Source organism: Polypterus senegalus, chromosome 14 (genome assembly GCF_016835505.1).
Source record: "Polypterus senegalus isolate Bchr_013 chromosome 14, ASM1683550v1, whole genome shotgun sequence".
NCBI lineage: Eukaryota > Metazoa > Chordata > Cladistia > Polypteriformes > Polypteridae > Polypterus > Polypterus senegalus.
Window position 1 is genome coordinate 128854749 of NC_053167.1, and position 26224 is coordinate 128880972.

General features: G+C 36.6%; 1 protein-coding gene across 1 annotated transcript in view; it reads right to left on the reverse strand.

Annotated features, from left to right (window-relative positions):
- Positions 1-20571, reverse strand: part of lepr (leptin receptor) — a 275136-nt gene extending 254565 nt beyond the window's left edge. The window contains exon 1 of the mRNA XM_039735320.1: positions 20473-20571. The gene's annotated coding sequence lies outside the window, so the exon portion shown is untranslated. The remainder of the gene's footprint in view (positions 1-20472) is intronic.
- Between the last annotated feature and the right edge of the window lie 5653 nt (positions 20572-26224).

A 26224-nucleotide genomic window follows, 5' to 3' on the forward strand; every position in this document is an offset into this window, starting at 1 on the left:
ACCATTTTATGATTTCCATTTATGGGATAACAGATACAATAGTTGACAAAATTCATATAGATAATAAGTCGATGTATTCTCAAACTTTCCTAATCCAATTCATGGCCACAGTAATTACAGTCTACCATATACTGAAAGTTAATATAATATATAATAGTCTCAAATTTGATGAATCAAGTTCAATGTCATTTGTCACAGCCTATTCCAGCAATGCTATAATGCAATTAAATCAGGGTAGCTACAAAATGCAACTCATGAGAAACACTAGGGAGACAAGTGAACTCAACACTTTCTTCAATCAGACAATGTAATATACTTTTAAGACCAAATCTGGAATACCAGTTGCAGTTTTAGTCTTCCTATTACAAGTAATACTTCAATTATTAAGGGTCTGTGATACAAGAAACTAATTAAAATGTTTAAGTGCATGAAATTGGAGATTAAGAGGAGAAATGACAGGAGTGTTAATATTTGTAAAGAATAATGTGAACAATAACTATTATTTAAAAATCATTTGATTAAAAGATATTTTAAAGAAAACAGAGTTTTATGGGTTTTAAAGCCTGTTTTCATTTTTAATTAAATCTAAACAACAATTTTAAAGAAAACAGAGTTTTACTGGTGTATATGGCATTAGAAAATAAGCCATATGAACATTTTAATGTTCAAAACTCACAACACTGAACTGTGAATTAAACAATATATACAGTATGAACTTGGACTGCAAATACAAGTCAAATTGTGAATTGTGTGAACTAACATTTATTAACCTGCCAGCAATAAGGACACTTGACTAAATAGTCAGCAATTATAAAACCTGGACCTTTTGAGTTTATTTAAACAGTCTCCTTAAACTTTTAAACTCTGGACCCTTTAATCCCATGTTAAACACACCCTTTTTATATTTTTAAACAACTGCTATAGATTGATTTAAATTCTGTATCTTTAAATTCTGTATCTTTGAACCTTGGATATTTTAGAATCCTAAACAGAGTATTAATTTATTAGACCTGGGGTAAGTAGAATACTAATGGACAAACAGTTTGAGAAGGCAGACATTTCTTGAGTATTCTTGTAATTGTTAATTCAACATGAAGTGAAGCCTTTAAGTTTGGGGTGCATGAGCACAAGAAAAGGCAGAGCAGAGCAGGAAAGAGAGAAAAGCAAGAAGAGCAGAGAAGGAGAACAGCCCAGAGAAATTGGCAAGGTCTTCTGCGGATTGAACAACAGTCTGAAGCAACTCAGACTTTAAAAGACACATCAGCCATCACCATTATTTTCTGCATAGGTATTTTTAATAAGACTCTTTTTCAAACATTTCTTAACCTTATAAGTCTCTTTTCAAATATATTGTATTTCCTACTTTTGCTACCATCGATTAGGCTGTACATGTGAGGCACTATTAAGCAGCTAAATTAAGGCAAATATCCACAATAACACAACTTGTTTTCATTTTGAGTTAAAACCAAACGTCAATTTAAAATAAATCAGTTTGTATAGAGTTGAATAAATATTGATAAAAACAGTTTTATTTTGTTAAAACAAAGTAGATAATGTTAATGAAGAATATAAAACATTTTCTGGTATATTCTTCTGACATTTCTTTTGGACTAACACTTGTAAAAACAAATCCTTGAAAAGCTTGATGGCTGTGCTTCTCCAGACCTTCTATAATCACGACAGTACTGAAAGACGATGACACATTCGTCTGACTTTTGATTCATTGCACCACTATGTAGCAAAGTTGGTGACTCATGCATTTTTACATAGTTGGGTGAATCCACAGTTTAATAATAAAAAAATATATGGTCAAGGATAAAGTCATTAACAACCAATTGAATTTTCACTGACTAAACAAACAGAATGAATGTATATTTAAAAATAACAGACAAAGCCAGGATCAATCAATAATAACTCTCCCCACATTTTTATAGTGACAGTTATCATGGAGAATACAAAGGAAATAACATTATGGCTTAACAAGAAAAAGGTCTGTGCATATTAACATATAGCAGCATTGGTTAGTATATAAATGATAAGATTAAGACAAAGAAAATACTTCAAGAGAAACACTGGGAAGGAATTACTGAATATAACACAAAGCACAAAATATGAAAAGCAGAATCCAAGAAAAGAAAAGGAAAGGGTCCAAATAGTTGTAAATTGCACCAAACAAAAAGTTCAAAATCAAGAAGACCCATCCCTAAACCAAAAAATGCCTCAAAAATATGTAATTCATTTATGAATTAATGAATCAAGTTTACTTAAATGACATACATTCAATTATATATCTTGTGAATACTGAACCCACAAAAAATGAGTCCAGTCTAAAAAATGTATGTGAAACCTTTAGTAGTTTAGTAAGTAGTAGAACCTCCTTTAGCAGAAATAATCTCCACCAAATGTTTCTTGTAACTGCCAAACAAACCTTCACAATGGTTAGGGCAATTTTAGATGCTTTCTCTTTATTTCTAGAATTTTATTTTTTATTTTATTGTAATCATTGCAAACAGAAAGATCAATTTTTACAAAAAATAAGATTACAAACAAATCAACCCAACCCCCACCCCCGAGAAAGAGAGCATGGCCAATGGAGTAAAACTTAAAGCTGGTCAAAATACATAAATTGATGAGTTTATTAGGCGGATAAAAAAAAAATTTGAAGAGAATCTATTTCCTCAGTGCTTTAAGAGCTTATTCTAAAATGTTATTGATTAGATCCTGCCAGGTTTTGAAAACGTTCTGCACAGATCCTCTAATTGAGAATTATTTTTTTTTCTAATTTCAAATAGTATAAAACATCAGTTACCCACTGACCTTAAAGAGGAGAGTTAGGATTCTTCCAATTTAGCAAAATAAGTCTGCATGCCAATAGTGTAGCGAAGGCCATCATAGTTTATTTGTCCTTCTCCGCTTTAAGCCCATCTGGAAGAACACCAAACACAGCTGTTAATGGGTTAGGAGGGATTGTGACACCAAAGCTGTCTGAAAGGCACTTAAAATTTTTTGTCCAGAATGGTGTTAATTTGGTGCAGTCCCAAAACATGTGACCCAGTAAGGCTGGGACTTGATTGCAGGGTTCGAAGGTTGAATCTTGCCCTGGAAACATTTTGGACAGTCTTAAGTGAGACAGATGTGCTTGATATATAATTTTAAGTTGAATAATTGTATGCTTTGCGCATATGGAGCTTGAGTGAATTCTTTGCATTGCTACCTTCCACTCCTTTTCTGATATGTTGAGTGAGGGATCTTTTTCTCATTATCCTCTTGGATCTTTGAAAGGGAGAGACTGTAAAATAATTTTATATATTGCAGAAATGCTGTCTGAGTCCTTCAAACTGAGCAATATTTTTTCCAGCATAGAGGAAGGTGCGAGATGAGGGAAATCGGGCAGGTTCTGATTGACAAAGTTTCTAATTTGAAGAGAGTGGAAGAAATGTGTTGCTGGAAAGTTAAATTTGGAATTTAATTGTTCATAGGATGCAAAGATGTTGTCTAGATTAAGATCTCTAAGCAATTTAATTCCAAATGTTTTCCACTTATTAAAAACTGCATATGTTTGCGAGGGTTTGAAAAAGGTGGTTATCATGCAGAGGTGCCACAGATAAAAGATTCTCCATCTTAAAATTCTTGTGAGTGAAGCACAATTGGGTATATTGGCGATAACTTGCATTTATTGGGGCACAAAGCAGGGAATATAAAGAAGTACTGTAGGATTTTATTTCTACTGCGGACCAAGCCTGTGTATGTTCACCTATTTGTGTCCAGGGTATGTTTGCTGCCCAGTAATAAAACTGAAAGTTAGGTAGAGCCATGCCACCTTCTGCCTTTGGTCTTTGTAGGGTTGCTCTTTGGATATCTGGATGTTTTGAGTTCCAAATGAATGAGGTTATGGTTGAATCTAATTGCTTAAAAATGATTTATTGATGTATATTGGAATGTTATGAAATAAAAAGAGAAGCTTAGGAAGGATATTCATCTTAACAATGTTAATTCTTCCAGCTAGAGTGAGATGAAGGGTTCACCATCTATGCAAGTCTTGCTTAATTTTTTCAATACAGATGGCGGAATTTTGTTGATAAAGATCTTTATATTTACTTGTGATATTTACCCCTCAGTATTTAAACTGATCTGCAATGATAAAAAGGGAAGGTGTCCAATCTGATATTGTACGCTTGAGAATTCACTGGAAAGAGCACACTTTTATTCAAATTAATTCTGAGACCAGAGATCTTTTGAAATTCTGTAACTGCTGTTAAGACTGCAGACACAGTATTTTGTGGGTCTGATATATACAAAACCATATCATCTGCATATAGAGAAATTTTCTGTTCAAGTCCTTCTCTGATAATCCCCTTTATCTGATAAGCATTTCGACAGTGAACTGCCAGTGGTTCAATGGCGATTGCAAATAGCAGTGGTGACAAGGGGCATCCTTGTCTGGTATCACATTCTAGTTTAAAGTAGTCTGAACAAATGTTAATACAAACTGAAGCTTCTGGATTGGTACAGTAGTTTGATCCATCCACAAATGTTTGGGCCAAACCCAAATTTCTCTAATGTAATGAAAAGATAGTTCCATTCAATCATGGCAAATGCTTTTTCTGCATCCAACGATAATAATATCTCTGGGGTGTTTGACTTTGCTGGTGAATATATTACATTAAACTGGAGTCGAAGATTGGAAGCTAAGTGTCGGCCTTTAATAAATTCAGTTTGATCTTGTAATATTACAGAAGGCAGCACTTTCTCCATCCTTCTAGCTAGGACTTTGGAGAGTATCTTAACATCATTATTCAGAAGTGAAATAGGTCTGTATGATGCACATTATAATAAGTCCTTATCTTGTTTAGGAATGACGGTGATTAATGCTTGGCGAAAAGTTTGAGGTAGAATTTGATTGTCTCTAGCTTCTGTAAATGTTGTTAATAAGAGGGGAGCTAGCTGAGTGGAGAATTTCTTATAAAATTCTACAGGGTAGCCATCAGGGCCTGCTGCTTTCCTGCTTTGAAGTGACTTTATAGCATTTAGTAATTCTGACAGCGCCAAAGGTTTATCCAGTTCCTCTGCACTAAAAGTATCTATTTGTGGTATCTCTAATGTATCTAGAAATGCATTAGATTGTGTGTTATCTTCTATAAACTCAGTAGAATATATGGATTTATAGTAGTCTCTGAATGTGTGCATTATATTTTTATGGTCAATGATTATATCCCCGTTTGTGTTGTTGATTGCTGGGATTGCATTGCGAACTTCTTGCTTGTGGATTTGTTGAGCTATGAGCTTATTAGCTTTCTCTTCGTGTCCATAGTAATGATGTCTTGATTTAAAAATGAGTTGTTCAGTTTCTCTGGTTGTTAAGAGGTTGAGCTCTGAATGCAGAGCCTGCCATTTCCTATGAAGAGCCTCACTTGGACACCTGGAATGTTCTTCACCTATTCTAGTAATTTCGCGGGTTAGCTCTGATACCTTATTGGTTTTTAATTTATTTCTGTGGGAAAGGTATGGAATAATCTGTCCTCTTAAGAAGGCCTTTAGAGTTTCCCAGAGTATTCCTGCAGAGACCTCAGAGGATGCATTTGTCTCTGGGAAGAAACTGATTTGTTTCGATATATTTAATAATATAATTATAATATAATTTTATGAGTGTTCACATTGGGAATGGATGCAAATACATTTTGCATGAATTCCCTATCATCAACATTGGGTGCATAAACATTTATCAAAATCACTTTACAGTTAAATAAATTGCCCATGACAATCACATATCTCCCTTCAGGTTCAGATACTACATCTGATACCACAAATGAGACTGTTCTATGTATGAGAATTCCCACACCTCTAGTTTTCTTTGTAAAGCTGGAATGGAACGTTTGGCCAGTCCAGTCTTTTTGTAGCCAGAACTGATCCTTGCTTAGTAAGTGGTTCTCCTGTGAAAATACTATTTTAGTGTTTAAAGCTGTTAGGTGAGAGAGTACTTTCTTTCTCTTTAATTAGTGATTCAGGCCTTTAACATTCCAGCTCACAAAGTTAACTGTCCCATCATGGAGACATTGAATTTCTGTATTTTTGATGTCATTTTGTAGTCTTAACTGGAAGTGAGACAGCTTTAACCTTAATTTCCTATTTTCCCTCAAGTTATTGCCGTGCAGCCTATTGTTACGTTGGTAGTTATTATTATAAGGATTAAAATAATAGTTTAGATATAGAATGCTCTCTTTCTCTCCCCCCCTTATCCCCCCACGCCCCCATTTTGCTGCCCCACGTGAGGCTGGACCCCACTTCACAAAGTCCTAGTCCTCTGACGTACCTAGAGATAGAATACGTCCAAAACAAAACAAGCCCCCCAGCAGCGGCATTTGGGGATTAAGAGAAAAAATAAGCCGCTGCTAACGGAGCTCCGCTTCAGACGTCCATCTCCCGTAACGGATGAGACCAACTCTATTTCTGGAATTTTTTACAAGGACAGCCCTCTTTAGGTCATGCACTCAATTGGGTAGACATCTGTACATTTCAGAACCTGGATTTTCTCCTGTTTAAACCGTTCTGTAGTTGATTTATTCCTTTCTTTTGGATGACTTTCTTGTTGCGTCATCTAAATTCTATCAAACTTGGTGTGGCAAAATGCTATGCGGTCATTCTCCTGTAAGTTGTTTTGATACAGCTTTGCATTAATTGTTCCCTCTGTGACAGTGAGCTGTTCAGGCAATGAGGTGGTAAAGCAGCACAACATCATGATGCTTCCATCACCATGCTTCATAGCTGGGATGATGTTTTAGGGTTGGTGTGCAGTGCTTTCTCCCCAAAACATAGTGATGGAAGAGTTCAACTTATGTAAGGGTTCATCCATCCACAAAGCATTGCTCCAGAAGTGTTAATGAATATCCAGGTGGTCTTCTTCAAACCTGGGAAGTACAGAAACATTTCTTGGAAAGCAATGGTTTCCTCCATGGTTTCATTAACAAAGTTTTTTTTTTTATTGGACATATGAACAAGGAATTTAGCAAGTTTTCTGCTCAATGTTTTTTTTACTGGCAACATTGGGTACATGGCAGGATTTGACAGTGGACTGGCATATGTCATATTGCACACGCCAATACATTCTAAAACAAGGCCAGTTTACTGTTAACTACAACTTTGGTTCTAATTTGTTTTAATACACTTAGTCATAGGTGGCATGGTAGCGCAGTGGTAGTGCTGCTGCCTCGCAGTAAGGAGGCCTGGATTTGCTTCCCGGGTTCTTCCAACGTAGAGTTTGCATGTTCTCTCCGTGTCTGCTTGGGTTTCCTCTGGGTGCTCCGGTTTCCTCCCACAGTCCAAAGACATGCAGGTTAAGTGCTTTGGCGATCCTAAATTGTCCCTAGTGTGTGCTGTGTGTGTGTGCCCTGCAGTGGATTGGCACCCTGCCCGGGATTTGTTCCTGCCTTGCACCCTGTATTGGCTGGGATTGGCTCCAGCAGACCTCCGTGACCCTGTGTTAGGATATAGCGGGTTGGGAAATGACTGACTGACTGACATTTAGTCATTTTTAATATCTGTAGACTGTAATGTTTGAATACTTTGTATGCCAAACAAATTAAAAAGCTTTGCAATTTACAGATATTTTCCTTTCTGACTGTTGTCTGTGTAGGACTAAAACATATGAAAAGATCTGGTTTATTTAACTTTGAAAATGTATAATAATGCAGAACACTATGCATAAATATGAAAAACACTGTATCAGATAGATAGATAGATAGATAGATAGATAGATAGATAGATAGATAGATAGATAGATAGATAGATAGATCACTGCAGTTTTTGATATGAAGCTTTATGAAGTTACATACTTGATCATAGTTTTATGTGCTTATTTCTATTCTGATGAAGGCACTGTGCCACATAAGTGCTGTTTTATGGGCTATTAGCATATAATTTGATAGTTAGTTTATTAAAGTGTATTTTCTGCAATAATTCTTAAATGTGTATTGAAGAAGGGGATTTGATGTTAGAACATAGTGGAAACCTGTATAGCTTTGTAATGCAAAGACTCAGGGTCCTCCCTTATCCCTCTTTCTTGACTTATATTGAATTTTCCTCTCCATTTCATTTGCCATACTAACTACTGAAGTGTACCTAATGGGCTCCACTTCTCCAGAAATATTATCTAACTCACTGTTATGTGATTTCTGAACACAGTCTAACTCAGGCAAAAGACAACACAATGTCAATCTGGTGAGAAGCATAATTCTTTTTTATGAATATCAAGCATCTCCTCTCAAATCTCAATCAAGCAATTTTGTATTGGCCATTTACTGACTGATAAGTCAAATCTCTTATTTTAACTTACTACTAAGCATCATCCTTCTGCGAAAATGGATTTAATGTAAATGAAAAAATGCTTTCCTCCAATTAAACCAGATGTTACTCCTTAGTTATGCTCAAATACATTTTCCAGCATTAGGCTGTCACCATTCTGTTAATGGCAGTGAGATGAGATCATTTTTCTTCTTTCATCTACACAGCAAAGCAAACAATAGATCTTCACCAGGCAGCCTGCTAAATATAAATACATTAGCCATCCATTAGTTTAAGAAGCATATGGACAGAATCCACAATTTATTTCAGTGATTTCAATCTATGTATTATATCATTAGATATACAATGGTAAAAATATGACAAAGCTGAGCCTGGACCTGGCTAGTCTGGTTGTTCTTTGAAGAAATGCACCTTTCCTCAAAAACTTGTTATTTTAATGGTACCAAATTTATTCTTCCCTGTAAGAGATAACAATTTTTTTACTGATGGGGCATTGCCTAAATAATCATAATTGGTTTTATTTCTGGATATTATTTGTTGTTTTTTGGTGTTGTTTGCAATGTGTTGGTGAAAAATAAAGTTCTATTACATTAAAGGGTGTGCACATTTCAGGGGTTGTTACATTGTTATTAGTGTTTCACAAATCAATAAATATTGCCTCACTTAAATCAATGTTCTGCTAATATATCTTATTATGTCAAGGGGATTAATGTAGGCTGAGTAGATTCAGATTAGTTTGGCCAAGGTAAGATACTTTGAGGTGCAAGGTCATCTCTATCTCTACAAAGCACAAGCATACAGAATTTACAAATTCCCACAATTACTTCATTACCTCTGTAATGAAAAAGGGCTAGCCCACTGAGTCCAAGAAGAAGTTTGCAATCTGAGGTTCAGCTTTCAGGGAGGATGTCCATTCTCTGTACACTGGAACAATGCTATGCACAATACACTGGCATCAATTTAATGTTTTGCTAACCTGAACTGACACTCTTAAAAACCACCCATGACTGCCATTTCAGAGCTATCATTCTCCCCTTCCACCCCCAGCTACAAAAATGGGTCCAGCTGAAGCTTTTGTTTCTGCCATTAAGAAAAACTTAGCTTCTGAGTTTAAGATTTCCTCAAAGTGCCCCTTGTACTTCTTCAGGTGAGCTCAGTTTTTTCAATCTTTTGCCTGGGTGACATCCCAATTATAACACTTCTGTAGTCAGGGTTTTACATTATTTTTGATCTTTTTCTATACTTGGGTTATTCCACAATTTGTCTAGAATTTGTTTATATTTTCATTGTTGTGGGCCTCTTTCTGCTGTGACAGTTGGATCTGAATTTTTGCTGTTGGTGTGAGTGTGTGTATTTGTGACGCATAACTGAAAGAATTTGGAGCTGCCATAGTCCTTTCCCCACTGCAAGCCAATATGTGGGACATCAGGTAACAGGGTTGAATAAGAAAGATTCAGATATCAAATCATTTTTCCATACTGAAAACCAATAGGCTTAGAGTAAACTCATTTAGTAATCTGACTACTGTGACGACATGAAAATGATCACCACATTAGTCTTCTAAGTATGTAAGGTGTATACGTAGATAGACAAGTACCAGTAAAGCCTATGGTATGGTCATAGCACTCAGAGGTTTGCTAATTATATTACAGAACAGGGCCATGTGGTACCTAAATAGTTTGAAGAAAAAAGGTCTGTAGCAACTAATGAAAATTACAAGTTGCTGTTAATTTAGGGCACTGTTATGTAACACAATTATTTAATGCATAAAATTCAGGCATGCTTTATTATCTTTTATTTTCATCTATTTATGTACTTCAAGTAGCTGGCAGTGTGAGTTATAAAAGGCTGCCTCAATGGAAAGGGTTATCCAGGGTTATATGGGAAATTAACAGAGGAAGGTCCAACAGGGTCCATATAGAGAGCTGAATATGTACAGTAACTACTCATAATATTCTGAATGTTTTCTTGAGAGTAAGGTAATTTTTTTTAACATGCTTTTTTATGTGCCATAAAATGAAAATTTGTTGCAACCATTTTTACATAGTTAATTGAATAATCTTTTTAAGTGGTATACCATTGAACCTTTATACCCAAAAGGCTTGTGGTCATCCTGGAACAGATGGAATTTTTTTTCTTCTTCTTCTTGGTTAACAGTTATTTGTGCTTTGAAATTCTCCAATAAAACAATTTTTGCTCAGAGTCATTGTGCAGTCATGAATTCTCACTTTGTTTAGGCAAGAAAAGCCTGCAGCTCCTTGGATATTTGTTTAGGTTCTTTATTATGATTCTTTGACTCTGAAGAGAACGGTCAAAATACATGTATGTAATATATGTATATTGAGCAGGGCAGACTATAATGAAGCCTTGCTGTTTTCAATCAGCTGATTCAAATTTAGTTTTTAATTGGGTAGAGTTAACTAGTGGGCAGTTACTTCATGAGTGTGATTGCTAAAGTTTCAATAATGCTAATGTTGAATTTTGTTTTCCAATCAGTAAATTGTTGTAATCATTAATGATAAGTATTTTCATTTGAAGTTTTGCATATTGTTTGTTTTATAACATATATATTGCATGAAATGTTATTAATTCAAGCTTACTCACTAAATGGAGGCGCCACTAATATACGCTCCGCATTATAAAAGTTGCAGTAAAGGTTGCACTTACTCCAGACCACTTCAGGCTTGTGAGAAATAATGTAGTAAGGACCTTATGTTACATATGTGACAAAGTCATAAACAGGGACGAATTGGACACTGGAAGCAGCAGACAACGGACTGGTCCCAAATTTTGCGAGCAATGTATACCTGCACTTGCTAATTCCTGACCTAAACAGAAGGTCATTGTTTTGTATATAATAAGCTGGCTGCTCTTGGCTTAGCAAAGTACAAATCTGTAATTTAAATTTTGGAGAATTGAAAAAATCTTGCTCTAGACAGTAAGTCTTTTAATAACACTGTGTCTGTCTTTAAGCTAGTGTTGTTCAACGAAATTATAAAGGAGTAATTGGCTAGAAAGAGGTCAATGGGCGTCACTAAGATAACAAATGGCAGCCCTAAATAACACACACACACAAAAAAAAACCTCCAAATGTGCAATAGAGCCTCACTTGCATTAGCAGGAGACATCCTATAAATGACAATGTGGGACTGTAGAGGCTACAAGCAGTTTGTGTGACCTTCTTTTTCCTTTTATGGTAATTGAATCCCTTCCCACTTTTTGGATGTTCTGTTTGACATAAATGGTATTTCTTTATTTATTTTGTAATTATAAATTGTTTTAGTGCTGAGGGGTTTCCTCAATGGTTTCCCTCACCTTTTTGGTATTTTTGTGGCAAAGTATAACAATATTATCTCAAGAACAAAAGTTAATGCCCCATTCATGGGTGAATCAGCCTTGTGATGGAATGGCACTCTGTCCGTGACTTGTTCCTGCCTTGTTCCTTATGCTGCTGGGATTGGCTTAAACTGGTTTGAATTTTTTTAGATTTTCATGACACCAATTTTTCTCTAAATTTTAAAGCTGTGTATTAAACTATAAACTGTGCCTTACTGAAATGACAAGAGAAGACATAACAGTGTTTGAGTTTCTTAGCGGTAACAGAAAATTAAATCTGTAAATGAAAAATTGGATAGCAACCTAGTTATCATGATAGTGGTTCCTGTGCTTAACAACCTTGGTCATGTGCTCTCTGACATCCTCTCCAACATCACTGGTGACCCTCCACCAAAATATTACATGTTTACTTTTATGATTATTGACAAATCCTGTTTTTCTTACTGCAAGACCTGATTTCTGTGGAAAAACACTGCATGATAGTAAGATTCTAATAAGCACTTCCCAGAAGCAGGTATTTGATAAACAGTCCATTCAGATGCAAAATAACTGAATTTTATAAAAAAAAAAAGTCTCTTACATTAGCATTAGTCAAAAAATGTTCAGTCCATGGAGGTCTAAGATCCTAAGTCATGTTGCTCTGCATCCTTAAGTAATTTCAGGAAGCCAGAAATAAGCTATGGGAGATATATGTGTTGAAAAAGATTGGAGCAACCAAATGGATCTTTTCAGCAAAGGCAGTAATCAGGGGAGATTTTTCAAAGCAAGAGAACCATGACAGATTAAACTGCCCCCGCAAACAATCGATCCTGAAGCTCCCCATGCACTTGTGCCAGAAGTGTTAGGTACTGGGTATAATAAACTGCTGACATCTAAGACGTATTTCTTGGCACAGATTCTGCAGCGCAGCAGGATTACAAAAAGTTGTTGTAATAGAATAATGACTGCCTTTGGTCTGAGTGTTTGTAAACTGTTTATAGTGGGTGAAGGTAAGACATACTCTGTAATAAGTAACAATAAATTACTTCAGTTTAAAAAATTCAAAAGTCAGTAAATGTAGTTTATGTTTAAGCACACAGTTATTGCACAGTCCATGTTGCTGTGCCAGACAATTTCCTAAAAGAACATTTTTTTTTATAAATTATATTCAGTAAGCATAAAACATAGATAAAAATCCTTACAGCAATACTAAGGGCCCTTTGACCCTAATTTGACATCATGAATTAAGACATGGCAATTAAAGCTCTAAGTTTAGTCATTTTAAACACTGAAGATAACTTCACTGCCTCTCATACAACATTAAAATATAGCACAAAAAATGCTCATTTTAGGTTCAAAGGTAACTGGGTGTGTGTGTATCCTAAAAATCCTTTATTGCCATGCAAAGCTGGTGAACTTTCCCAAGAAAACTCATCAAGTGGCCTACACATGTATGAACCAGGGGATGATGGATTAGATTTATCCAAATTTGTAGTAACCAGGACATGATGATATACATCAAATTGTTTACTTGCTTATAGGAATGCATCTTTATGGGATTTTACAGCAGACTGAATTTAGTTTTACTATGGTGAGAATCGTAGGACAAATGTTGACAGGTATGATATGCCAAAAATCACTGGTATGTACCATCAGTTGCAAGTTGCTATCATCTTACAAACGGCTTTCAGAAGGAACACTTCTGGAGACCCTATAGATGCAGGAAAAAGCTATACCGTGAAAAGTTATCCACACACTTGAAAGCATTTTGTCATTATTATAACCCCTGAGAACATACTGTACTGAATCACTCAGCAACTTTGTCTGAGTTTACATATCTGAAACAGTGTCCTGCCACTAGTAAGTTCTCAGATTACTGCTGCTAGTTTCATACTCGTGTGCTTCTGCATCCTTAGAGAGAATTAGACTGTGGAGTTGAGACAGCTTTGGCATCAATATTTGACATCTGACAAAGGTAAATCTCTACAATCAACATAAAAAATCAAGTGGTGAAAATAGAACTGCACATGTTCCCCATTTGTGCAGAGGAAAATATTAGGCCATGATTAGTTTCAGAATTGAATTGGTGACCCTGCATGTGATTGTGCAGTATGCAAACCCACACTGTTGACCATCTCTCCACCAGATTTTGCACAGATTCCCCATTTTCACTGTTTCATTTTGAAACACAACCCCAGACTGTGCCGATTGTTTCCACAATGTGTGTTGTTGCTAGTATCCTTGCTAGTAGTCAATACAGGCTTTGGAGCATAAGTAATCATGGAGCAAAAAAGACATCAGTGTTTCAGACTCAGGGAGAACACAAAGGTTAAAATAAAATTACTAAATTTGATTAACTAAACAGGCTCAGAGGTGTACCATGCAACAACAGATGATGCATTAGGCAAAATGGACTGGTATGGCCTAGAGAGCCAACATTCAAACATGAAAATGATTGCCACAAAAAAGTAAAAAGCAATCCAAAGGTAAATCATCACCTTCCATTCGGCTTCCCTCATATAATAAAGATTTCTTTCAGCATTCATAAGAAGATTTCAACTACCTTGCAGCCCCACTGCTGCAGAGGTTCTAAAAATGTTTAACTACAGCCATAGAAACTGAGTAAAGCCAAACTCACCAGATGCTTCCTTCACGTTTTAGGATGCTAACCATGTCATAGTGAAGGGGATTATGTGTCTCAGAATCCATATTGATATTTTCTTAGGAGCCTTGTGTTGTTGGTAGTATTATCCTTAGGAAACTGGGGAGGTAGCTGATCCAGACAAATAATTAACAAAAAAATCGTCTCTGATGGTGGTTTACATAAAAAATGGATTCATTGTTCAAGAGCAGGGTTATCCAGGGGCGGTGTTCACTGAGGAGCCACTGTACTGGCTAACCAACTCATCATGTGATGGATGTGCAGGGCCAGACTTAAAGAATGTTGATGTTTAGCATATTTCATATAAAGATTTTTTTTCTATGTTGATCCCTTTCAGTTCTTCTGATGGATCAGTTTTATTGTGTTATATATTAGTTTGTCACTGATTTTTTAAACAAAATCATTTTGAGACAAATAAAGAAGATGTATAACAAAGTATTGGGTATACAATACTGTAGCCAGAGACACTAGAGCATCACGAGTGCATGCACTTGCCTAAGGCAGTAGTGGACATTTTCAATGTTCAGATTACTCTGACACAGATATGTTTGCCTTTCCATACTTGAATTATATTGAACTGACTGTGCGTCATCACCTTTAGGAAGCTAGTAAAGTAAAGCCTGTATTTTCCTTTTGATGTAAACTTGGACTAGCAGTGTCTGCTGGAGATATCCAAATTTAGCAGTGTATTTCACCTTCACATTACTATAGCAGTGGGGAAATAACCACCTATACTTAATTGTGTGGATTTGATTTTTAGAAGTTAAAAGATGTTGGTGAGAGAATAATGTATGAGTACTGCCAAGTTGACTGTTGAGTAAGTATTTAAAATTTCATAACCGTCTGTTTGCTTCAATAGTTTTTTTGCTTTGAGTCGAACAAATGTTTCAAGACTTTAATACAATACTTCTTATTACAGTTCAGAAAGCACTGAATGACATTTCATATAGCATTTTGGATAATAATAATCTGAAACCAGAGTAGAATGAAGTAATGTGACTGACTTTGATCAGTCCCTTCTATTATAATGGTAATATATAACCATAACCATAAAACCAATGGTAATATTTTAAAATTTTATGTGAACCCTTTCTTTTTCCTCCCATTTCTAAGTTTTGCTGGTGATTGATCACAAGTGTACCCAGGGGCTTTATTTCTTAAACAATTGAAATCACTGAACCCTGATGGGATGGCATTACCTGAAACAGGTCAATGCTAAAGCCAGTGTCAGGCTACTACTTATCTTGTTTTAAATTTATTCTTGTGGGCTTTTTTAAATGTGATTATGATGTTCTCAATACTGCAAAACAAAGACATATTCAATCACTTTTAGTGAGTATGGTTTTATATTTCTTTGTGCTGCATGTTGTTCCTAGTGGGCTAACCCTTGCCCTAATGTACCCACCCAGTTGGTGGACATGGGACAGTTAACCTGTTTTCTTCATTCAGAATTTTAGTAACCTTGCAAAGCTATAGCAGGAAGGAAAATTGTGATAGAGATTCTGAAAGACTATGTGATACAGTCAGTTCATTTTTACTTTGTGCAGCGCTTTTCTTAGCCCACTGCATCCTATTGCATAGCAGTATAAACACTACACCATATCCACTAATTAGGTATGCATCATATTTGCTAGCTCCAAGCAATGTTTGCCATTCACATTTAGCAGGCAATGAAGCTTAGTGCCTTAGGAAGCTGCTGATTCACTCTCCTCATCTGACTTACTGTGTGACTTAATGTTAATTTTCAATAACATCATATTGTCACATTGAGGAATCAAGTATATTATAAGTGTGAAATGTATTGATATGGTGGTTACTATGAAATATGACATGGAACACACATAGTTATCAGTTCAGTTCCCATCTTTGAGTCCCTGTGTGACACTCATTGACTGACATCATGACATCACCAGCTTTCTTTGTTCATCCATTTTAGAATTCACTGTACCCTTAAAGTGCATTACTGTGAAAATCGTTGTATAAAATCACATGGTCAGAAATTCAAACCATACCACAGTTTCACTTTGTATCCCAGAGGAAATCATTTTACCCACCTCTACTCCTATTCAAAAAATAAGAAGGTCAATGTAAACTTTATGATTCCATAATAGGAAACTAATGTGGCCAGTTTTGTTCAGTTCTATGTCACAGAGAGCCAGTGCCTTTCATGGTAGGATAGAGTGCAAGGCAAAAAAAACACAGGTTGCAATTCCATCACTGGACAGATTTCCTCAGTCATAATATGACAAAAAGGAAGAAACATATAAGTATGTCAAAGAAAAAGAAGAAATGTGATCACTTATAACATACAATATATACTGTTCAGTAGCTACTTTATTCAGTTTATTTGTGTAATACCTGCTCGGACTCTCCAGAACTGCCTAAACACTTCAAGGCATGCATTCACCAAGGTTATAAAAAGCCATTATTTGTGGCCTTTCTGTTAGCTTGTGTAAGTCCAGTCATTCGTTACTGATCTCTCTCATTGAAAGAACTGACGCTGACTTGCTGTGTTTTACTTATTGCCCCATTCTCTTTAACCTCTAGAGACTGCAATGCATGTAAGTCCCACGAGGGTTACTGTTTGTGAGACTCTGTAACCACTTTGTCTGGTATCAGCAATCTTACAGTGCTCAAAGTCAAATAGATTACACATTTTGTCCATTCTAATGTTTGGATGAACAAACAATTAAACTTCTTAACCATATCTACATGATGTACAGATAAGTTGCAGGTAAATGATTGGCAATTTGGAGGAGTGGGGTATTCTTGTTAACGTGTAGTTGGGGCATTAAACAGTGAAACTGCTTAAGGAACATTCTTGTTAATTCTTTGTGTGCAGTACTTGGAGGAGAACACAACCTAGTTTACAGATAGATAGATAGATAGATAGATAGATAGATAGATAGATAGATAGATAGATAGATAGATAGATAGATAGAACTTTATGTAGTGTTAATAAATTATCTTACTTGCTGAATGCAATTTACAAGAAAAGTGCACAACCACTGAAGTTTGGAAATAACCCTAAATTCAATCAATGTGTTAGAAAGTAAATTAATTTTCAGAATCTTGCACGCTCCTCAAAAATCTACATAGAAAACAGTGACTACATTTTGAACTTACTACAGACGTTCAAAGATGATATTTGGAATGATGAACATGTTATCCCATAAGCATACCAGCCTGGATATAATATCTATTTCAAAAATCAGACTTTGCTTAACTGTCAAATGACTGAGGAAATTGCTATATAAATGTAAATAATTATTTATTTAATATTACTGAAACATCTTCTGGACATTATGCACTGAATGATAAGTACATGTTCATCAGGTTTTACAACTGATATCCAGGCAATGAGCCTTTTAAAGACCAACAATTTTTTCAATGTCTATATGTAGCAACTGGAATATGCCATAATTTGTGTATAGTCTGTCTATTTTAAGATAAGTCATCAGTATCAAAGATGGATTAGAAAATGTTCAGATAATTTACAAAAAATAATTTATTTTGAACAGTAATAAGTAGTTTTTGGGCTTATGGTTAGTAATTGCCTGGTTTACTTAACTGACACACTGTCCTTAATATACAGCATACCTTAATAGGCACACTTTTCTTTTCTTCTCTCCTGGTCCCCTACCTAAATGCATTATTTTTCTTATTTAATAGTTCTATTTATCAAGGCCTTACTCATGTTTTATTTTTTGGGTAAATAATGATTGCCTTTCTTAGAATGAATACATCCTTCCAGAGACACATATGTCTAAAACTGTTCTCTGTCAACTGTGTAATGTTGTCATCTGCTACATATCTGCTGGTGGAAAGTGAGTATACGTAGGTTCATATCATGATCTCAGCCTCAAAGTGCTATTCATATTACAATAGCATTGACTGAGACAAGCATTGTTAGGAGGGTTGAACTTGGCAGATTTTAGAAGCAAAAGTCTCCTACATTTAATTTTGTTGCATTTTGCTATATTGTACTTTTAAAGATCATTTGGATGAAAGGATCTTTAAAAGTGCAAAAGTGTTTACAGATTCGGTGCCCATGACACAAATTGAACGCCCAGTCAAAGCAATGTAGGTTCCTGTATGTCTATTGGAAACACATTTAGTGCTGCTTACTTGCAAAACGTTTTGGGGCAGTGATCACCATGTAAAGTAGTACCATATAAAATCACATAGATACAGATTTAAGTTAGTTATTACTCAGGGCTTAGGGTCATGCGGTGAATCTGCCACCTTGTGGTTTCAGATCACACTATTCTGAGGCAGTGGGCCACTCTGTCCTCCAGAGCAAATTGAAGATTAGGTTTCATGCCTGAGATAGCAGAGTCTCACATAAAATGCTCCAGGCCTGGATATTTTATACTTATCCAGAGAAGCAGGTGTGTTTTTGCTTGAAATAGAAACCTAAACCAGTCTGGTGCTTTTCATTCTTTGTGGATCAGCTACACATAAAATGACCCAATTTTTCTGTTGACGTATTAGCGTTTGCTGTGTATTATATGACAGGCTAACAGGTTCCATCTGATTCAGTATGGAACAAAAAGAACAAATAAAATAAAGTCATTTGAAATTTTTAAGTCATCATACTAACAAGTAATATAAAAGACAGATGAAATGCAAAACTATTTAAAATCACCCAAAGTAACACATTTGCAAATAAGCAATATGCAAAAAAGTTTGAAAAAATTCCAGCTACACCCACAAGCTGTCTGCAAGCAATGAAAAATAACTTAAAGCATTAAATGAGCTCAGTATAAAACTTAGATATAAAACACTTGAATTTTCCATATTAGAAGCTAATCTTACAATAGTATAGAAAGTATAAGAACACATAAGAAATTTGACAAACAAGACGAGACCATTCAGTCCATCAGGCTTACTTGTTTTAACTAATAGCTAAGCTGTCCCAGTATCTAGTCCAGATACTTCTTAAAAGGGCTCTCCTTCAAGTATATGATTAGGTAGTTTGTTCCAGATTCCCATAACTGTTTGAGTTATGTCTTCTCAGCTTCTGTCCTAAAAGAAAATGAAGGTGTACTGTACCCATAGTACACAAGACAAGACTGTAGCAGAGAAAAAACCCTGAAAACTGAGAAAAGCTTTAAGTACAGTGAGAGTGGTATGTGCATGAATGTACACAGTGGTTTTATACTAGTTCAATGTCAGAGGTTGTACCCTGTCATGTGCCCAATACTGTGTGGATAGGCTTAAATCCCTTCATGACCCTGAATAGGACTAAGTGGTGTTGAGCATTTTATGCTTTCTTTACTTTCGGTGTCACATGTCATGATACAGAGGTATTTAAAAATAAGGTCCATACATAGGGTTCTATAGGTGAGAACATGCCCTCTATATTCACTTCATGAACTTTCAACATATAACAAAACCTAGTGTTGGCCTTTATTAGAAATACAAAATTAAGGTCATTCAAGGGGAATAAACCTTGAATAGGATTACAGACCATTTAATTACACCCTAATTGCACAATAATACTGGGGTTAATAACACACACAGAAATATACAGAAAAAGACAACCCAGAAACAGGAAGATCATACAAACTCCTCACAGGCCGTGACAAAGCTTGGAATTGCAACTAAATCTGTAATACTGTGAGACCACAGTACTACTCACTACATTGCTATATTGGCACCACTTTCTTCCAGTTCGTCATTGAACACAATTACATATATCCACCCACATGCACTCAACAGTTGCACAAGGTCAGTTTATAGCCATGAGTTACCCAGCTTGTTTTTTGGGTATGTGATACAAAACCAGAGTAACATGAGAGAACATGCAAATTCCACACAAACAGTGACCACACACAGGATTAAATCTACATCCCTTCTGTTGGAAATAAGCAGAACTAATCCATGTACCATGATAGTTGTCATTCAGTCAACACTTACACAGCACGTTGAAGAGCATAGCCTATCGCAAGGCACTTTATAGAGTCAGATGACCTGCCCTATAAAAGAAGCAAGATGGTGCTGTGGAATTAGTGTTTCAGGTATGGACAAGCTCTGATCAACTATATTTAACACCAACTTTGTATAACTGATATATCAAGAAGGCTGCAGTGGTCCAGAGATCCCCTTAACCACCCCCAAAAAGCATTCACACCCAGAGTAACATGGAGGATGTTTTGTGGTCCTTGAGCAGCACCACATGCAGAGGTACTCACCAGTCGCCAGCTGTGGACGCTTACAGAGCTGCTTTACGTTCTCAGTAGTGTGTGCACTCCCCTACTAGACACTGGCAGCCTCACAGATGTGCTGTTTTCTGGACACTCTTTAGACCGTCACTAGGCAAACAGAGCACTATTCTGAGGAGCAGCCAGGAATACATACCAATCACCAGCAGTCAGGCAGCCCCCAGCTCTGCGCTGGTCACTTTCCCAGTGTGAATGTGGCTTTAGCTTCCCAGCAAGGGGCTCCGTGGCAGGTGAATGGCAATTCTGCAGGCCTTTTTTAACCTGCTTCCCATTTTACATGCAAAAAGACATGTTTTTCTAGAATCCTGGCAGCTTTTGAAAACAGATTTAAAGACTGTCATAAAAGGGCTAAACAATTAATAAAGTACAGTTTTGATAAATAATTTTAGCTCACATAAACCCAATCTGTCTTTTTTCATATCCTTATTTAGAATTGTTATGGGGAAATGGACCTCTAATTAATCTGGCTTGATCAGAAATAACAGAGTCAGAAGAGAACGTCCAGACAGTAAGAACAAGAAGCACAAAATAAGAACTAACAGGTCAACAAGTAAACACACTTTTGTGTGTCATGTTATAGCACCCCTCAAGATGTCCATTTTTTACTCAGTGACTGAATAAATAGAGAAATAAGATTTATAGCAAAAACCTGCCCTCTGTATAACATGAAAATCTGCAGCAAAAGACCAATTGTTTTGTCTGCAATTATGCCTGCATTGGCAGGGACAGTGATCCAGACTGCAGACTTTAGGTTGAACATGTTATTATAATATGTTCAAAAGAGTTGGCAAATTCGGCATGTATTGTCATTCACCCTTCTTTAGAAGCTTTTGTTCAGGGTCAGATAGTGGGAAGCCATAGAGAATTCACAGCAGCAAAAGGCATAATTATCAAGAATAATTAATTACATCTATAGTGCTGGGCGGCACGGTGGCGCAGTGGTAGCGCTGCTGCCTTGCAGTTAGGAGACCCGGGTTCGCTTCCCGGGTCCTCCCTGCGTGGAGTTTGCATGTTCTCCCCGTGTCTGCGTGGGTTTCCTCCGGGTGCTCCGGTTTCCTCCTACAATCCAAAGACATGCCGGTTAGGTGGATTGGTGATTCTAAATTGGCCCTAGTGTGTGCTTGGTGTGTGGGTGTGTTTGTGTGTGTCCTGCGGTGGGTTGGCACCCTGCCCAGGATTGGTTCCTGCCTTGTGCCCTGTGTTGGCTGGGATTGGCTCCGCAGACCCCCGTGACCCTATTCGGATTCAGCGGGTTAGAAAATGGATGGATGGATCTATAGTGCTTTTCTAACCTACTGAAAGAACTTTACACTAACAGTGGGGAACCACTTGAGCCACTACCAATGTGATGCGATGGCAGCCAATTATGTGCCAGTATTCTCCTCACACATTAGTTGTTAGGTAGTGAAGAGGGGGCGGGTTTTGGGGGTGAGAGAGTTGGCCAATAAGGGACAGGGGATGATTGGGGACCAGAATGACCAAGCTGTGGTGGAAAGTTTAGACAAGACATCAGGGTACACCTTACTGGTTTCAAAAGATGCGTAAGGATCATTAATGACCACAGTAAGTTAAGACATCATTTTTATCCAACAGACGTTGCCAGTTTGTTCAGTGTAACATCCCAGTAACTGCACTGTGGCATTGGAATCCACACACAGACCACAGAGTAATGCCTTTTGATGGCCTCACCAACTCCTCTTCCAACAGCAACCCAAGTTTTTTCCTAGATGGTCTTGCATCCAAGTACTGGCCGTGCCTAAATCTGCTAAGTCAGTGTGGCAAAATAACCATTTTTAGCAGCTTTAGGTACTAAGCCAAACCAACCATTGACATTAATCATTCTAGGGGAATGGAGGACTGCCTGATTAGCAATTAGGCCTAGCAGACCTTTATGTTTATCCTACAGTAAGCAGATTAAGTCCTTCTATGAACAAGAATCAATGAACATTTATTTATGCTATAGGCTGAAATGTATTTCAAAGCAAGTTCCATGTTTGACTAACATTACTTGCTGATCATGGTGCTGGAGATTGGTGATAGATTGTATGTTTTGTAAAACATACAAGTAAGTATTTCAGTATCCCTTCTACACATGACAATAGGTTTGAATGTTTATTTTAACAATCACACCAATCAAATCAAATATGTCCGTATGTTTCAGATGCTAACTGTTCATCAAGACTCACTTCCTCCATGTAATTCCAATTTTGTGGAGTAAAAGTTTCATGGATAATAAAGTACAGTAAAACCCGGCATGTTTATTTATGCACTTTCTTTCTTCCTTTTGCCTACTTGATTAGGTTTAAGTTTAGGTTGTCTTTATCATCCACTGAGAGATATCTGTTTGCAGCAGAGACATACACAATAACCTACAATATTCTTCCAACATAAATCATGAAATAAAGTGCCTTGACATAAGCTGACCACACACTTGCAATTCTTACACATACACAAAAAAAAAATGCACAGCACATTATAACCACCACTAGTGGTTCTGATAAACAACAGTGGCAATATGGCCTACTGGGATGAGGTTAAACACTTCAATGACTGGTGAAATAACAATATCATGCATTTATCAACTTTCAGGGGTTATCAATCTTTAGCAAGTAGCTTTAACTTTATAGAGGTCCACATTACTGAAAATGTCTAGAGGTTCCACCGTGCCACCTGTCTTGTACAAAGAGCTCAACTGAGGCCTTATTTTTGGAAAGGCTGAAGAAAGACAGTCTAACCACCACCCCTGACTGCTATAGAAAACCACTGGAGAACAACTTCACTAGATGCATCCAATTCTTGTAATACAGATGACAACAAAGCCTTGCAGTGGGTGTTTAAAGCAGACCAGTTCATCGCTGAAAAAAATCAAGAAAAGGAAAGAATTGCAGAAGAACCATAAAGGCTTCATGTCAGTAACACACCCACACCTGACCAGGTCAACTCCTTATTCATAATATTAACAATAACCCAACAATAACCTAAATGTGACTGCTAAGAAATAGGGCTATGATAATCACTTCCTAGAATTCATCATGTAGCCACTAAAAAGTGCAGATCTTTGAGTAGCCATGAGAGTCATCAGTTCTTCAGAGGTGTGATCAATGGCAAAGAAAGTGGAGGAAAAAAAAACTATGCATGACAAGAAAATCAATCGAGGAGCAGAATACATGTATATATGGAACACAAGATCATTCAAAAGTTAAACAGTTTAATAAATACAAGGTGAACACACTTTATTTCAAATGCTGAAATTCATGTATTATATTTGGCCAATGCAAGTACACAAGTGCTGTATTATTATTCCATTACAAACAGACAACAGAATAACTGCCAGCATGTTTCTGCCCTTTGCCCTTTTGTTAATAAAAGAAGAAAACATAACCCCAATGCTATTAGAAATGTATAGCTATATTTAAAAATATATATTCATGTTACCTTTAATGATGGATTTAAAGATGTAAGCAAAAAAGGGGACATGTTATGCACAACGACTTTAATGTATGCACTTGGGCAGATAAATTAAAGCAAAATATTCAAAATTAAATAGCAAGATAACCACGTACAGTTTAAGGGAGCACATTAATACATGGTTCATTGATGTGGTGGATTATAAAGTTCTGTTATGAAGCCCCAGGAACTGGCTGTCCGTCTGAAAAAGCACCTAAGCAAAAAGAAATCCTTGAAACTCTTAATCATCAATTGTGTGGTTTATCAAAGGCACAATAAATGACAGTATTTCAGTAAAAGGTGCTTTTAAAGGGAAAATATAGCTAGCTATCCATCCAATCAGCTTTGCTTTGAACAGGTGTATATATTGCAGACATTTGGTGCAAGTTACGAAGTAAACCTAGGGGGGAAGCCAGTCTGTCACAGGTAATGCTCATGTAGACCAGTCCAGTTTAGGCTAACAGACATGTGGAGAAAAAACACACACAGACATGGGCAGGGTGTGCAAATTTCACACAAACAGTGCAGACCATGGTTGGTTTTACAATACTATATTAATAACTAGAACTGGTACCCAAATGTGGCAATTGGTGCCACGGCCCACCTGCCAAGTTGTTTGCCTGCCTATGGTAAAGTCATCCCTGATGGAGGATCACAGGAATCATGGGAAAGAGGGGTCCTTTCATCGGAGCAACGTTTCAGCCGTGGCATGGCCAAATGGGGAGGCAGCTAGATGGATGAGGTCTCCAGGACTCTAAAAATATCCAAACCTAATTATGTCATATCATCTACTGTTAAACCGTACTTCTAAAATTTTTATTATTATGCTGTATTAAGGAATTGTTCTGTTCTGTGTATTGTATTGACCCCCTACTTTTGACACCCACTGCACGCCCAACCTACCTGGAAAGGGGTCTCTCTTTGAACTGCCTTTCCCGAGGTTTCTTCCATTTTTCCCTACAAGGTTTTTATTGGGAGTTTTTCCTTGTCTTCTCAGAGAGTCAAGGCTGGGGGGCTGTCAAAAGGCGGGGCCTATTAAAGCCCATTGCGGCACTTCCTGTGTGATTTTGGGCTATACAAAAATAAACTGTATTGTATTGTATTGTAACTATCATATCTAAGACAGGCTTTATTTTCGATAGGGGACTACAAATGATTGCTGAAGACTCATTTTACCTGCCAGTACCAATATGGCAAACAGTAAATATTATAGAAAACGTGTTATATGAAAGTTTGGTGTATGCAGTATGACTCCCACTACTTAAGCTGCTGGAATGGAAATAATTTTTACACAGCAACTTTCAACACACTCATCTTTCCATGACAAATTACAAGTACAAATCCACAGTACAACTTTTATATATATTTTCTAACAGCTGGTTTGCATACAAGCTAAATGTCTTGCTCAGGGTCACATGCTTCATTGACGACAGGAATTGAACTAATGTCTTTGCAGTTAAGAGAAAAGCACCTTGGTTGCTAAGCTGCATTTTCTGTGAAGAAAAACTTTTACAGTCCCCCCCAGCACTGGGACAGTATAATCCTCAGAGCCTCTCGTGATATGCCACTGCTCATGTTAAGTACATAAAAACAATAGAAGTATAACCTACTGGTACCATGGGCCAGTGTTCATCCTCCAGCACCCTCTGTGGTACCAGTCTTCTAGCAGGTTGTGATTTTATTCTGATTAGTGTAGATTTGGACACTGTTATCCAAGGTGACTTACAAGATTATAATACATTACTACTGTTTACTGATTGTGCTTATTTTATTTTCTTCCTAGTTAAAGCACAGGCAGGTTATGGCTTGTTCAAGATGATATGTCAGATCAGATGAGGGACATGAACCAGCATCTTTGTGGCTTAGAGTCCAATTCTTTACCAACTGTACTATGCTGCAATTTTATGATTTGGTGCCTAAAAGCTTTTTTAAATATCAGAGAAGACAATTTCTTTTAAAATTCACAAAAATCTATCAATTTATCATTATTCTACAAATGACTTCTTTAACTGAGCAGACAATCTTTTTGAAAAGGCTTTTAATAGTGCAGTGGCCTTCACTTGCCCAAGCGAATGCTAGTTTAATGTAAAAAGGTTCAATATACAAATACAGAAATTACTGAATACTATGGAAAGGTCCTTCATTATTATTTGCAATTACTGTATAGTGTACTGGGCTTATAAGTGAAGCGTGTTTAAGAATGAATTGAACCGATGTTCAATACAAATCCAGTAAATGGACAGCAGAGAGTTAACCAGTGACCGTTTGACCCTTT